The 12,247-nt window shown below is 36.0% G+C and overlaps 1 pseudogene; it reads right to left on the bottom strand.

The window, feature by feature from the left end:
- Positions 1-11,159: 11,159 nt before the first annotated feature.
- On the bottom strand, positions 11,160-11,896 carry LOC149539532 (dirigent protein-like; annotated as a pseudogene).
- Between the last annotated feature and the right edge of the window lie 351 nt (positions 11,897-12,247).

Here is a 12,247-nt window from a genome sequence, read left to right as displayed (position 1 = left end):
TACCATGAAGAACCATCTCCACATACCATGAAGATAACCAAGAACTCCATGAGTCCTCAAGATCTAACCATCAAGTGCACCATGCAAATGTCAAAGACGCTTCTGCAGCAATAGGATCTAAGACAAACCTCCAACATCTATAAAAACTCAATAAATATATCAATGCCAAAAACTCCCACTCAACCGTGGTACCAAGTCACCTATGGCATCATAAAATCCATCCTCTCCAAACCAAGAAGATATAAACCAAACCAAGAACTAATCCTGCACTATCACCCCATCACTGTCACAAGCTCCCACTAAACCATGTATCCAAGCTATCCATGACATCATGATGAAGATACCATCCTCTAACCATGAGAATCAACCAAGGCATCAAACTATCAAAGAACTCAAAGTGCACATCATGAGCTCCTCAAAAGAAACTAAATAACTATGATCCTCAACCAAGAAGATATACCACCATAAGTGTATCAGAAAATCCAAGCTAATGAACATCAAGGATGTACCTGTATAAGCAATCATGTCATGCCAAAATCCATGACACCATGATCACATCCATGAACCGAGCATCTATTTCTTAATATGTTCAACTTGTCAGCATAAAATAGTCAACCACAGTCCTCCACCATGACTGTACCTGGTAACAACATCTCATCCCTTCTACATGAAGATAAAATCATGCGACTTAGGGCATAGACAACTCAAATCCAAGCCACCAATCTGAATATGCATCAATAATGAAAGATCAATGGGCAAAGACAACCCATAGCCAAGCTATAAATGCAACCTGTAAGTATAGACCACTTACAACACTGCACAACTTGTAGATCCAACAAGTCATCATACATATCCATTGATAACCATATCATCATGAGACCAATCTAAAATATGAACTGAGTATACAATGACATCAAATCTTAAATTTCCAATGTCATAAACTCATAATGTTACCATAGTCAAAATATACCTATAAACTGTTTAGATCAATATATCAACAAATAAATCATGCCAAACCTGCACCAAATCTGAACCAATTTGTAGAGCTTTCCGTTGACTACTTGAAGTCCAAAATCCAACTCCATATGCCCAAGTTATGCCCTAATCCATGCTCAAAATAAATAACATCTAACTTTAGGGCTCTTAAAACTTGACAAAATTTCAAAATCATAGAACCAAACCTACACCATCTTGTAGTGCTCTGAATTATCTTTCCAACGCTTGTAAGAACTCTGAAATCTGATATTCTGAGAGAAAGTTATGGCTGTTTTACTAAGACAGTCTTTTTACCATTTTCAGTACGATTTTTCATTTTTTATTTTTTCAGTGACAAAAATTCTGACGGGATTAAATTTGACGGCCATCATGGGCTGAAACAAAAAAACTCTTTCATTTCCTCTTAACATGGCCAAACTAGGGCATATTATATATCAAATTTTATGGAAATATCGACCCGAATCCAATGGTGAGGTTTGTTTTTACCCAGGAGGTCATTTTTGCAAGCTACCCCCAAAACCCTCATTTAAATGAAACATCCGAAAAAAATATTTTTGTCCAACAATTTCACATGCCCAAATCTTTTAACATCCCATCATAACAGCAAATCCAAAACCCTCAGATCTGCAATAAGTCATTCATATATCTCGCCCTTTCTTTTATCCTCTCATGCATTCCCATGGATTCAATCTAGGGTTACAATAATAAAACCATAGCTCTGATACCACTTGTAAGGAAACTTGGCAATAAAGAATATAACCATTTTCACATAACCCATAATAGATCTAAAATAAACATGAAATTAAAATCCACATGCAAGAGAATAGACAACATACCCACAAAATTGTGACACAAGATATACCCTGGGAAACCCTCATTGAGGGAAAAACCCAGCCTCCAAAAGCATCCATCATCATGTACTATTTAGCAAAAAATACCATTTGCATACAACCATGGAAGCCTTCATGGCCATAGCCACAACTGAGCAAACTATGTGAACAAGCATGAATCCACACATCCCATGCCATGCTTCCAACCTTCACAAATGCTCCCTTGGCTAACCTGTCAAGCCTTGTCCCACTCGACTCTTGCCTTTTGTCTTCTCCTTGTCACTCTCTTACTCTCACAACAACTACCCTTGTGGTTGCTTATATAGTAGCAAGTCCCACAAAACCACCAAGTGGTATTACATAAACCATGTGCTAAAACCATGTGCTACTTAACCCACTAACCCCACATTTAATATTGGGCATTTAATTCTTTTCTCCAATATTAAATAATTACATGAAATATTATCACAATGTTACAATACAACTCATCAAGAATATTCCATGGGAATCTTTACATGTTGCACGTCCATCTAGGCACAACATTACATAATAAAATAAAATAATAAAATATAAAAATATTATGCAATGTGTGCAACACCCATTATCTCAACACATCTTACTAGGATTTTGTCGACAGATTGGTTGAATGTTTTGATAAAAAAGATCCGGAGATTTATTTTTGCAACCTCGCTCAGTTAAGATAGTTAGGCAATTTGGAGGTTTATATTAGTGAATTTTAAAGGTTGTCAGTTATGGTACAGGATGTGTTTGAGAGACAGTTGGTTATCCTATTCACAGAAGGATTGTTCGAACCCCTTAAGGGGTGGATTAAGGCATTTGATCCACCAACACTTCAGGAGGCCATGCGGAAAGCGCGAAGTATGGAGCTAACATCATCTTCTAGTAGGTTCACTTCCAAGAGTACTACTTCTTTCAGAGATAATAAGAAGTTTGATAAGAATAAAGGGAAGAGTATTTGAAACCAAAGGAAAATCACCCTTGGATGCAGAAGCATTAAATGATTTGCGCAGAAAGAAACTATGCTTCTATTACAAAGGCCCATATGATAGGGACCATGATTGCCCTCTGAGACCTAAAGGAAAAGCCAACAGAGTTATGTGGGCATATTATGAAGGGTCAGATTCTGACAGTGCAACAAATGAGGATGATCACAGTAGTTCAGAACCTGAAGGAGAAACAGGAAATTCAGAACAAAAGGAAGAAATTGAGTTACATTTACAGCAAGGGCGTTTGTCTAGTATTCAGCAGGAGGGATCTTTTAGGTTGTGTGGTGTTTTAGCAGGACAAAAGGTGATCACATTGGTTGATACGGGTGCCACACACAACTTCATTGATGCACGATTGGTTGAGTGCCATGGAATCAAGACAGAGGAGTTTGAGGGTCTCCGAGTACAGGTTGCCAATGGATACACTCTTAAGTGCAATAGAATGGTCAGAGACATGCCTTTATGTCTGAATAATTATAAGTTTAAAGAAGATTACCATGTGGTCAATATGGGCAACTTGGATATCGTTTTGGGTATGGCATGGTTACGTTTATTGGGCGAAGTCACTTTCCATCTCAAGGACATGGAGATCAAGTTTGAGGTAGATGGGAAGCAACATGTGTTGAGAGTTATCAAGAATAGTGATATCCAAACTATTTCTCTTAGAAGATTGGAAAGATTGGTGAGGCATAACGATATTGAATGGGAAGTTGTGTGTACTCTCATGCCTACAGAGGAGGAACAACAAAAGACGAAATATCATCTAGACATCCAGATATTAAGGGAAAAGTATAGTAAGGTATTCAACGATATTCCACCTGGTACACCACCTGATAGAGGGATTGAGCACATCATCAAACTAGAAGAAGGAGCTAAACCAGTTATGATCACTCCATACAGGCATCCAAAGAGGCTCAAAGATGAAATAGAAAAAACCATCAAGGAGCTTCTTGCAATGGGACACATTAGACCTAGTAAGTCTCCTTTTGCTTCTTCAATAGTTTTGGTAAAGAAGAAAGATGGTTCTCTACGAATGTGCATTGATTACAGAATGTGGAGTAAGAAGACCATTAAGAATAGATATCATGTTCCATGGATTGATGAGCTGATGGATGAACTACATGGGGCATGCTACTTCAGTAAGATAGACTTGAGATCGGGTTACCACCAGATTAGAGTAAGAGAACAAGACATAGAAAAGACTGCCTTCAGATGTTAGTGTGGACACTTTGAATTCGTAGTGATGCCATTTGGGTTGACCAATGTACCAGCTACTTTCTAGTCCACCATGAATAAGGTCTTCCATCATCAGCTGAGGAAATTTGTGTTGGTTTTCTTTGATGATATCTTGGTATACAGTCGGACATGGCGTAAGCATATGGAGCATTTAGAGATAGTATTGAATACCTTGCAAGTAGAGTCCTTGTATGCCAAAGAGTCCAAATGTGATTTGGGCATGACCGAGTTATTATACTTAGGTCATATTATCAGTAGAGAAGGAGTACAGATGGATTCTGATAAGATTCGTGCTATTGTGGAGTGGCCTATTCCTGAGAACCTGACCCAGCTGAGAGGATTCCTTGGTTTATGTGGCTTCTATCGTAGATTTGTTTGCGGATATTCGCGACATGCGGCTCCTATGATAGATTTGCTCAAAAAGGGAGCTTTTGTTTGGACAGCAAAAGCATAGGCTTGTTTTGATAGATTTAAGGAGATCATGACTTCATGCTCGGTACTAGCATTTCCTGACTTCGCAAAACCATTTGAACTTCAGTGTGATGCCTTAGGAGATGGTATTGGGGTTGTTTTGATGCAAGACAAACACCCTATTGCATATGAGAGAAGGAAACTCTGGGGGCCAGAGAAATCATTCAGCATTTACAACAAGGAGATGTTAGCTATCATGCATGCATTAGCTAAGTTCAAGCAGTATTTAGTAGGTGGTAAGTTTTGTATAAAAACTGAGCACAACAGTTTGAGACATTTTCTTGGGCAGAGAGATCTCAATGATAGACAGCAAAAATGGGTGAGTAAGTTGCAGGCATACGACTTCAATATATCACACTTTAAAGGCACTCAGAATGTTGTAGCAGACGCCTTGTCATGCAAGCCACATCTTAATGTGATGATTGAGATCTTTGAGGATTGGAAGCATTTGATTGTTGTAGAATATGTTAGAGACTCTTGGGCATCTGGGATAGTTGATGGGACAATTGTTGACACTAGGTATTCACTTGTGGATGACTTGATCATTTACAAGAGTAGGATCTTTTTAGTCCTAGGATCGAAGGTGAAATGGTCTATTATGCGGGCTCTTCATGATTCACCCATAGCTGGTCTCTCGGGTACTTTAAAACATATAGACAGGTGTGAGAACAGTTTACATGGAAATGACTCAAGAAGGATGTATTGCAGTATGTTCGTGAGTGTTCTGTTTGTCAACAGAATAAACAAGAGCACACCTTCCCAGCAGGACTCCTACAGCCACTTCCCATCCCGAGACAGAAATGGGAATGCATATCCATGGATTTCATTATAGGGTTGCCCAAGGATCAGGGATGCGATTGCATTTATGTGGTGGTGGATAGACTAACGAAATATGCTCACTTCTTTCCCATCACCATGACTTATACAGCAGTACAGGTAGCTAAGGTATTCTTCAAAGAGGTTCTTAGGTTACATGGGATACCCTGTAGTATTGTCAGTGACAGGGATAGAAGATTCTTGAGTCATTTCTAAAAGGAGGTGCTTCGATTATGTGGCACTGAGCTCACACCCAGTACTAGTTATCACCCACAGACTGATGGACAGACGGAGATAGTAAACAAGTGGGTGGAAGGCTACTTGAGGAATTACATGGCTGATCAACAGAAGGCATGGGTAAGATGGATTTATCTGTGTGAATATTGTTACAATACCACTTTTCACATGTCAATTCAGATGACACCATTTCGAGCATTATATGGGTATGATGCACCGAGCTTTGTTGACTTGCTGATGGGGGATGTCCAGGTTCCACGTGCTGGGGATTTGATTCAAGAGAGTAAAGACATTATTAGCACACTTCGAGATAATATCGCTCGGGCACAGAATCAATATAAGCAATATGCAGATCAGAAGACAACTAAGAGAAGCTTTGAGGTTGGTGACATGGTTTACCTCATGCTTCAGCCTTTTTGGCAATCCACTCTTAAAAGAAGTGGGTCAGAAAAGCTTAAGCCTAGATATTATGGGCCTAGATATTATGTCCATGTGTCGTGCCTCAAAAAGGCGCTGGGACATAATGTGGTACCTTCTACAGTATTACCCCCTTTGGATGATGAAGGGAAACTAATCTTAGTGCCAGAATTCATTTTGCAAAGTAGGGAAAAATAGCTCCGCAGAAGGGTAATCAGAGAGTATTTGGTTAAATGGAAAGATCTTCCAGTTGAGGATGCCACTTGGGAAAATGAAATAGTTTTGCAGCATCCAACTTTGAGATTGCTTGAGGACAAGCAATTTCAGGAAGGAAGGACTGTCATGTCCCCTTTCTAGTGTCATAACTTTTACCGGGGATTTGCCTATCATTGACTCTCGTAGGCAAGTGATTTGAAAAGAGAGTCATTCTGTTGACAGATGATTACATTCTTGCTCTCAGAAAGTTATTATCTAGTAAGTGAGGCCTACTTGTTTTAATGTCGAACTGAGATTGTACTTTAACTTTATAAAGTTATTTATTTAATTTTATAAAGTTAATTAATGATAAAATACATTATAATAAGTTATTATAGTAAGTTGTTCTGGAAGCTTCTAGCGACTTCTCAAAAAGTAAATAAATAGAGGGCAGGGGGCACCCATTTGAGACAAGCGGTTTTGTGGATTCTACTTCTTCTTCAATTGGAGCAATTTGTAGTCATTTGGTCTGCAAATTCTCAATTTATCTTTGGGAACGAAAACTCCCATTGATAAGCAATTTTGAGGGTGTGAGATATCACCTGAATTATTGCAAAATAGGAGGTGGTATTACAGTCATCTCATCAGGGCAAGAATTTGTGGCCTAAGGCCAAAATTTGTGGTTTGTTGATAGTGGAGGAAGGAATTAACTAGTGCCGAATTGGAGGATTTTGAAGAGAACTGGAGACACATTTATTACCTGTACCTGGTTGAATCTGCAAGTGGATCATTATCCGGTCTTACCTGTGCTCTAACGGCTTAACCCACATCAGGAGTGGCATCTCAGTGGAAGGTATAAATTTGTTAGAAGATCGCAGTGTGAGCAGAAAGGAGTGATGGAACAGATCGGGGCAGACTGTGAAATTTTCAGACCAGTTCTTCCATCCATCAGCCGATATTAATAAGTGGAAGTCGTGACTTCCTCATTTCGATTCGGGAGTCTCCCTATAGTCTCCGTATATTATCGAGACCCGTTCACGAGTATAAAAAAAATTCAATAATCAAGTTGGGAGTTTTTTCAAAAGTCGATTTGGAATATTGGCAAAGATTTAAAAATTACGGGTCATGCATCCAAGAATAGTCCAACTACTTTGACAGATGGAACGAATCAATCTAGACCAGATTTAAGGAAGAAAAAATTGCCGACAGCGCTCTAGATATGGCTCGAATTACAGGTTTTACGATTTTTCTTTGATTATTAAGAATTATAGAAAATTCTTCTTATCCTTTTCCAATCTAATTTGTGCTATTCATTACAAGATGGATTGTTATTGAAACCAGGAGGATTGGTTATTCTGATCTACCCTAAATAAAAATCTTCTTTCTATTGGCATCATCATTGAATTTGTTTAGCTAGTCCAACTGGTGAATTATTGGTATCATTATTGTTTGTGTTTGCAAGTTTTTTGATAAATTTCCATAGTTTAGTATTGTTCTTAGTAGTCATCATAGTAAGGGCCATCTCATCAGATGATGTTGTTCCAGGTTTGTTTGACTTATTTCCATTGTCCAAGGCTAGGCCAAGACACTTACATGGTAATTCACTTTTTCAAAAGTTGAGGATTTTGCAAATGAGTCTTGTTTAGTTTTTTTATCAATGTTGAAGAAGTAAATTAATGATTTAGAGATGTTAATTTTTGTCCTAAAGTAATTGCGTGGTTTGTCAAAATCCCATTTATGTTCCTTGCAAGACTATAATGCTACCTCCTAAAAGCATTGTGCTATCCACAAATTGTTGGTGGGTAGTTATTTATAGATTCTTAGCTATTCTGATTCAAACTAATATATATTTAATATTGTATGAATGATCATGTAAAATTTTTTAATGAAAATTAAATTGATGAAAACTAATTAAAATAGTATAAATATATAATTAAATACTAAGACCCTAAAAGTAAAAAAATTCATACCACAAGTTAATTATGATGTGATATTGTTGTTGTGTAACTCAATTTAAAACTATTGTTAAATATTAAGATTTTAGCATAATGGCTAGTTTAGAAAATCCACCCTTATCGATCATTTTTTGAGCCAATAGGATAAATAAAAAAGTAGTTCTACAAATGAAAAGTTAAGCATCGTGCAACTTACTTTATGGAATATTAAGATATAATATTTTATGGAAAACAATTAATTTTGAGTTGTTGAAATTAACTTGTTTAATCACTAGTTAATGGCTTCCACCTAAATTTTAGAAGAAATTGCTCTTATGAGGATTCTAGGTTGCCTTTGACATGAATACCCCAAAGATCGTTCAAGATAACCATACAATCTTGTATTTATCATCTAGGCCTTGCCAAAAGAAAGTCTTAAATAAGTTATTTATTTGACCTTTTTTGTCTGAAGGTAAATGGGTACATGAAATTGGGTAGATTGGGGGGTTTCTAGAACATATTTGAGCATTATAACATTTCGGGGAGATGAGAGCCATTTTCCTTTCCATGATTTAGTTTAATGTTTAATTTTTGAGATGATGTCATTCCATGATTTGTTTGATTTATTTCCTTTGTTCAAGGCTAGGCCTAGACACTTAGATGATAATTCACCTTTTTTTTTTTGTATGAATAGACCTTTTCCATTAATTTAAAACTTTAAAGATATAGGGATACAAGATCACCCCACGAGTTCAAACGACCCAAGGTTGGAGATCAACTATTCATTATAAATTTTTAAAAAAACATATAAACATAAATAAAAACTTTAGGCTGCAAGAGTAGTGCCAGCCAAAGGAGGGTCTTTGTCATCAGAACCCCAGAAGTCCTTGGGGTTTGGGATTTTGCAAATGTCATGTTTAGTTTGTTTATCAATGTTGAAGAAATAAATTAATGATTTAGAGATGTTAATTTTGTGTCCTAAGGTAGTTTCATAGTCTGTCAAAATACCATTTATTTTCCTTGCTTCTTCTATAGTGCTACCTAGTAAAAACATTGTGTTATCCACAAATTGTTGTTGGGTAATAATTTCTAGATTGTTAGCTATTCTGATTCAAATTGATAAATATTGAATATTGGATGAATGATCATGTAAAAAAAAATAACGAAAATTTAAATTGATGAAAACTAATTAAAATATTATAAAAATATAATTAAATAGTAAGACCCTAAAATTAACAAAACTCATACCACAAGTTAATGATGATGTGATATTGTTGTTGTGTAATTCATTTAAAACTATTGTTAAATATTAATTTTTTAGCATAATGGCTAATTTGGAAAATTCAACCATATTGGTCATTTGTTTGAGCCAAGGAAAAAATAGTTCTACAAATGAAAAGTTAAGCATCGTACAACTTACTTTATGAAATATTAAGATATAATATGTTTTGAAAAATAATTGATTTTGAGTGGTTGAAATTAACTTGTTTAATCACTAGTTAAAGATAGATCAGTGTCTATATAGTTGCATAACAAGAAACAAATAATGTGTTTGTTATTTCAATTGACTTTTAAAAAAGTATTCTAGTAGTTAAATCTAGGTTATTTAATATAATATGTATTTAATATAAGTTATTTAATTAGAATATTGGAAATATTTTAGGAAATAATAAAAACATAGTGACATTTAGAAGAAAATATTGAAAAATATGTGATATTTAATCATCGGAATTACGCCAAGGCTTTAAGAAAATAGATATCAGAACTATATGCCCATTAAAAATAGAAGTAACACAAGTCAATCGTTAAAATAATGATTGAATACAATAATTATTAAGACGATAATGTTTTTCCCCGTAATCTCATCCACATATATCTTATTTAAAGGACAAATTAGTAAGTGCAAAATATTTTATCTTGTGAGACATGACACTGAACAGAATCAGTAAGGCCTTTCAGAAATTAAATACACCAGAAATTATATTTTACTACTATAATTTCAAATATAATTAGCGGTGTCAGGTGCATTCTGATATCTGATATCTGAAAAAACAATTGATAATTTTGAACCTACTAAAGTAGAACACTTGACTGGACTTATGGACCAAATAATTGAATAAATGGAAAAGACTTTTTAAAAAATGATTTTATTATTTCCAAACATTTAACAGCTAAGATAAATTGTACCGACACTATCGAACAAATTTTTTTATTGGTCTACTTTTTATGTCTCCGAGTAACTGATTTCACGTGCATGTGTGGAAGTCTGCGAGTAAAGAGTGAAAATTGTTTCTACTGTTTGACACTCTCGGATCGAACACGTATCATGGGAGTAATAAAATATTTTAGTCAAAGAGATGGGGCCAAAGATAATTTTTAAATCTTGAAACGTTTAAGATATTCTATGGAGAAACCAAATAATTCATATATAAACACTAAATTGATAGAAATTTCTTAATTTCTTACTTATCAATATCAGGGAAGAAAGTAGTTATAAGTATATAGATAGTGATAATGCTATCATGATTTAACTGTGTGATTTAGCGTCAAACTCATTGACCCATGCTTCATGAGTAGTGATTCAACATGAATCCGTCTCTCATGAGAATAAATGGAACACTTAGTACTCATTGGATCTAGGTGATGCACACAAGAGTGAAGCACTCCGACTTCTCGGGAGGTCACCCATCCCAGTACTACTCCAGCCTGAGCGCGCTTAACTGGAGTTTCCTCCATAGTCAAACCCAAAGCTTGCAAACCCATTTGCAAAACCTTCACCAAGTGTTGTGCCTTATGAACCATTCATTAGAAAGCCCCTTAAGCTCATCAATTGATAAGTAGGAGATAATTTCCACGACATGAATTTGACTTGCTGTGGAAATTATCTCCTACTTATCAGTATATAGATATTAAATCGTCATAAGCCACATAAAAATGAATCTGGATATATACCAGATATTTTCGCCACAGTTGACTACATGTTAACTATCTAATATCCATAAGAGCAGAACAACTGCATATTATTGGCACATAAATAACATTTCGAATTATTTAAAAAGTTTGATGGCACAATTATGCTCTCAAACATCAGAGCTAGTCCCAATCAGACATTATTACATCTAAACAGAGACTTAATCAGTAGCACTCATAGAGTGTTATATTCACCCTGAGACGGAAATAAACATCTCCCTCATATGCATCAGTATTGATTGTAGCAATTCCTCTGGCCATCAAGAAATCTCCTGTTCCACCCACAACAGATATATCTCTGTACTTCACCAGAATTGGATCTGCCCCATTGAAGGTGATGGTGCCCTTATAATCTGTAGAATTCAGCACAAATGTGAAGCCAAGCCATGAACTGAATGTATTCTTCATGTCATAGAAGTAAAAGCCCTGAGCTCTTCCCACAGGAGGAGAGTGAAGATTGTTATCAAGAGTAATAGGATCATCAAACACAGCAAGATCTCCAAAATGATTGTTGCCAGTCAAAATGGTGAGATTGGCTCATTGTGGGGCTGCAACAATTGCAGAAGTTGCATTCTCTGCATTCTGACCATTGTAGATAATATCATGAAAATACAATACAAGATTCTTGCAGGGCTTTGGAAGCTTCTTTCTCCAGCTATGGCAATCTGCACCATTCAGCAAAACTGTGGAGAGAAGAAGCCACATAATGCACATGTTCAGAACTCTACCATTGCAGAGTGCCATGTTTGTGCAAAATATATGAGAAATGGTATTTAGTGAGAGAGTGGTGTGCATTTCAACATGCACTTGTGGTATCTATATATAGTGCCAAGTTTCAGAGATTTGTTGAGGAGTCTAGAAAGATAAGTTTGGGTCCATGTAGGAGTAGGTGGATGCTTACATCAATCTTTTCATTTTTCTCCTTAATAAATGCTCTTCACCAACTTTTCCTTCTATTATAGAGACAAGAGTTGCAATTAGTCAGAATAAATATGTTTCCAAAGCTAGCAGATCTTGAATATCTTTAGTATGACCGTCTTTTCCTATAATTTTTTAATAGCTAAGGGCAATCGCATGTAGTCAAAGAAGAACGATCAGCAAGAGACAGAATGCACGTTTCCTTCTTGGATAGACACAA

The sequence above is a fragment of the Cupressus sempervirens genome, chromosome 9 (assembly GCF_028749045.1).
Source record: "Cupressus sempervirens isolate cs-2001-9-10 chromosome 9, ASM2874904v1, whole genome shotgun sequence".
In the NCBI taxonomy this organism is placed as follows: domain Eukaryota; kingdom Viridiplantae; phylum Streptophyta; class Pinopsida; order Cupressales; family Cupressaceae; genus Cupressus; species Cupressus sempervirens.
Note: the sequence above shows the minus strand (reverse complement) of the source record. Positions and strands in the feature narration are given on the sequence as shown.